Consider the following 4,472-nt stretch of genomic DNA (forward strand, 5'->3'; position numbering starts at 1 on the left):
GGGGAGGCCAGGCCCCGGGGAGCACTGCCCAGCGTCCGTGTTGGGCCTCACCGCAGCCAGACGCAGCTGCTGGGTGTGACTTCCACGCGGTTTCTTTATGGTGAGGCGGCGTTTTTCACATAAATGTCTGGCATCTTAGAGACGTGACAAGTTCATCGCGGCAGGAAGTGGGCCAGCCCTGCCTCCACACTCTGCTTCTGACCGATGGTTGGAGGTCTGTGGTCGGATGACGTCAGGGAATCGGGCGCTACATGACCATTTACACAGACATCTCCGTGTTCTCCGCAAGCCAGGCCGCCCCTCTCTGAGCAGGGTGCCCGCTGGCTCCAAGGAGAGTCAGCCTGCGGAGCTGGACTTCTGTGCACACCTGGTGCTGAGACCAAGGGAAAACCCTCATCAGCCTTTACCTGCAGGGTCTGCTCCAGGTGCGGCCTCACTGGCTTCCAGGCCCCCACCACCCCCCACCCAACACCCGGCCCCGCATGGGGACCTCTGCCCCGCAGGCAGGAGGGGGAGGAGGCAGGTGGGACTGAGCTCGGGAGCTGACGCAGGAGGCACCTGTCTGAGGGCCTCTGGGTCCCACCAGTCCCTGGACCTGGTCCTCAGACCTGGGCGTCCCCGCCTCAGTGAGCACTCCTTCGTCCTGAGAGCGGAGACTCTGCGGCCTCACGAAGGCCCGGCCGGGAGGGTGGTCCCTGCCCAGGCAGTTCCTCCAGCAGCTGAGGCTGTTCATATTAGCAAAATCACAAAATGCAGCCTAAAGAGGAGCAGGAGAGGCGGCTGGTACCAGCTCACTGGGCCTGAGCCGCCAGCTGGTGCCCGCCCCGCACCTGCGGCCTGAGCACAGGCGCTTCTCAGGTCCCACCCACGCCCACAGCTCCCGGGGATGCCGTCTTGCCCACGACTCGTCTTCTGAGTGGGTTTTACTTCTCCAGCCGGACTGAAACGTAGGCACCAAAACTAGTGTCGCAGGGACAGGGGTGGGCCGGCGGCCTGCCCGACTCGGTCCTCCCCACACCCACACGGTGCTCCCCCCCAAATACCTGGAAATGGGATGGCAAGGCCCTGCGCTTGCCACCAGCCAGCCACCTCCCCAATATCAACCTCCCACTAATGGTGCCACTTCCCACACCATCTCTCAGGACAGGGGCAATGGGCGAACCGGGATGGCCCGGCCTGTTCGCTGCCATCAGACCCCGCCCTCTGGGGCCAGTGGGGGACTCCCGTCAGGCCTGAGCCCTCTGAGGCCGCAGCCGCAGTGGGGCAGGAGGGGAAGCTGGCCTTGCTAAGAATAACCCTTCCGAATGGCTGAGTCTCCGTCGACCTGGGAAACATCCACACCTGTGAGAACGGCGACAGGGGTTTGTTAAGGCCTGGCCGGGCTCTCATCATCCGGACATGCCAAGGTTGCGGATTCGGTCTTCAGTCAGGGCATGTGCAAGCACCAATCAATAAGTAGAACAACAAATCAATGTTTCTCTCACTCTCAAATCAATAAAAAAAATTAAAAAGTTTATTTGAGCCAAACTGATGACAACGCCAGGATCTCAGATGCTGGGGGAGGAGTTTGCAGTCTCTTCTCCGCGTTGGGAGTGAAGGCAGGACCACGGGAAGCTCCCTGCGGGAGCACAGGCGGGTGGGTTACGGGACAGCAGCCTGCGTGCTCTCAGGAGGTGGGGGCAGCTTATTTCAAAGCCGCAGGAGCCCTGCCTGGCTGCTGCTGCCGGGGGACTGCCACCGGCCTGCCCAGGTGTGCGTGGGCAGGTCCCGCTGCCAGGCCCCATGTCACCCATGCCTCCACCTCCGCTTCCCGCCTTTGGTTGGAGACATTTCCTGTGGCTGCTCCAGGGGCAGCGTCCCTCCTGCTGGGGAGTCTGCCCTGCTTCCTGGTCTCGCGTTAGGAAGTAAAGTCCCAGAGGTGACTGGCAGGTATCAGCTCACACACTGGAACGCAGATGCTTTTGCCTGACCTCGGGTCCAGAGAGTGGCGGTGAGCAGCCCGCCTCACGGGCAGTTCAGCTTCGCGGAGCGAGACCTGGAGGGTCAGGGCAAGGATGCAGAGTAGATGGGGGCAGGTCTCAGGCCCAGCCTCCGCCCAAAGCTGCTCCTTGCTGCTCTTAAGCCACCAGCAGAGGGCAGCAGGGGGCAAGCTCTGGGCAGTGTCCAGCCTGCAACTCCAACCAGGGCGGTGCTGGGTCCTGGGAGGGAGGGTGAGGCCACTGCCCGGGCCTCCAGGAGGCCACCGTGGGAGGCCCCCCATGGGAGAGGGACGAGAGGGAGCCTGTACCGGGAGGTGAGGACAGCCCTGCCCAGCGCAGGAGGGACCAGGGTTGTGGGCGGCAGAGGGCTCCTGGTGTCAGACCAGCGGGGTCAGACCACACTGGGCTCAGCAGCCTCGGTGCTTGGGTTCGGGCGAGGAAAGAATTCAGAGCCAAGACCCAAACTGTGAGAGAACGTGCCCTGGGTAAGTCTCAGAGGGAGGAGTAACTCCTAGAAGAAATGGGCTAGACAGGAGCTATGGGGGTGAAGGAAGGGCCCTTGGAGCTGGGGGGGAGGGAGGTAAAGGTAATGTGCAGGGAATGGGGAGAAGGGGAAGGCAGGGATGCGCTGGGGGAGGGGGAAGCACCCTGTGTCCTCCGTCCTGAGGGTTTTAGGGGGAGACTTTGGGGCTCCCAGGGAAGATCTCAGCAGCTTTCCAGGTGCGTCCTCCCAGGTCAGGTCTGCGCTGACTGACTGGCCGGCACCAGGGCAGGGTAGGGAGGTAAAGGTAATGTGCCCGGGGGGAGGCGGGAGAAGGGGAAGGCAGGGATGTGCTGGGGGAGGGGGGGAGCACCCTGTGTCCTCTGTCCTGAGGGTTTTAGGGGAAGACTTTGGGGCTCCCAGGGAAGATCTCAGCAGCTTTCCAGGTGCGTCCTCCCAGGTCAGGTCTGCGCTGACTGACTGGCCGGCGCCAGGGCAGGGTCATTGTCCAGTGCAGCTGGGCCTGAGGCAGCCAGGGGGTCCCAGAGCTCGATGTCACCTCTGGGGAGGAAAGGTCAGGGGTCCAAACCCCATGACCAGCGACGTGCTGGGGAGGCAGGTCAGCCAGGGGCAAGGCCCGCCCCACCATTGTCCATTGCTAGGCCCCGGGGCTTCCCGCCCAGGTGGCCTTCTGTCCCTGGCCCCCCACCCTGGCTCTGCTCACGTTGGTCTGCCCACAGCAAACAGGTACAGGAGCAGGTGGCAGGCACAGCTTCTCAGAAGAGCCCTGTGGCAGGCAGGCAGAGGGGCGCGGGACTGAGGACAGGAGGCGGGAGGCTCGAGCGGCCGGCTTGAAGGCTGCACCCGCCAAGTTTTCTGTCCCAAGCCAGCAGCTACCTCCCGGGGCTGAAGCTCGTGGACGAAAAAGGGGGAATAATTTCCCAGGGTGACCTGTTCCTATACTCCCACCCAGCAGGTCGTGGTGGGCAGTGCCACCAGGCCTGTAGCTTCCTGAGTGAAAGGCGTCTGCCTGCAGCCAACTCTGCGTGGGGGGTGCAGCTGGGTCCCCGTGCCTTTGCAAGGCCAGAAGTCACTCCCTGAGAGGGACAGCACCGCCTGGAGCTGTGACCTTCCTCCCCAGGCCCCCCCTCCTGCTCCCCCGCCCTCCCGGAGTCTTCCCCCCTCTCTCCTTCCGAATCAGATGCAGCACAAAGCCGTGTCACTGTCATTCTCGGGAGCCTGTGAGACCTTGCTTTGCGAATGTCAGTGAACTCTTAGGAACCATCCCCCACATTGTGGGTGTTTCTTAGGCCCCCCAACCACAGCAAGAAGCCAATCAGGACCGGGTCCCACTGGGCCTGGGAGAGGGGGCCCTGGGAAGCCGATGGCCGGCAGGGGGCAGCATCGACCAGGAGCTGCCTGGCTCCCGGTGAGTGGCTGCTCCCTTCCAGAGCCTCACAAGGCAACCAACCCTGTGCTGACTTCCCAGAGCTGTTCCGGTGCCCAATTTTGCAACCGTAGGAGACGCCACCCATTTAGTGAGGGACTGTGCGATCTGGTCACCAGTCCTGAGCCCCGACGCTGTTGGGCAGTCTCTAAAGAACCACTTTGCTCTTTTTATACAAGCAGAGAGGCTTTCAAAAGCTCACACAATTTTGGGGGAAAACAGATCATGTGCGTGTGTGAATGTGAGTGCCGGGGTTCTAGTCCCAGCATCAAGAAGGGTCCACGAATCTGGAGAAGGCTGTGTGTAGATGTCAGATAGGAATCCAGGGACTCATAAAGAGTCCAGAGGAGCTTAGCCAAAGGAGCTAAGGGGTCAGAGGAGCTTAGCCAAAGGAGCTAAGACCCAAGATCTTAAGTCTAAGGTCTTAGGTTCTCTCCTCCCCAGGACCCCATGCTTTTTATTAACACAACTTGTCCTGAGGGGAGGCAGAGGGTCAGGGTTTGGTACAGAGTCCATTGTCAAAATGGGGGAATTAGCCTACGGCTGTTCAGGTGTTTGGCCAGTA

The 4,472-nt window shown here is 61.8% G+C and overlaps 1 long non-coding RNA gene across 1 annotated transcript in view; it reads left to right on the plus strand.

The window, feature by feature from the left end:
* The window catches only part of LOC107184218, a 23,431-nt gene that overhangs the window by 10,479 nt on the left and 8,480 nt on the right, over positions 1–4,472 (plus strand). The window contains exons 3-4 of the long non-coding RNA XR_001515042.1: positions 1,653–1,660; positions 3,246–3,249. This is a non-coding gene — a long non-coding RNA (uncharacterized LOC107184218). The remainder of the gene's footprint in view (positions 1–1,652; positions 1,661–3,245; positions 3,250–4,472) is intronic.

This window comes from Myotis davidii, unplaced genomic scaffold (genome assembly GCF_000327345.1).
Source record: "Myotis davidii unplaced genomic scaffold, ASM32734v1 scaffold1145, whole genome shotgun sequence".
NCBI classification, from domain to species: domain Eukaryota; kingdom Metazoa; phylum Chordata; class Mammalia; order Chiroptera; family Vespertilionidae; genus Myotis; species Myotis davidii.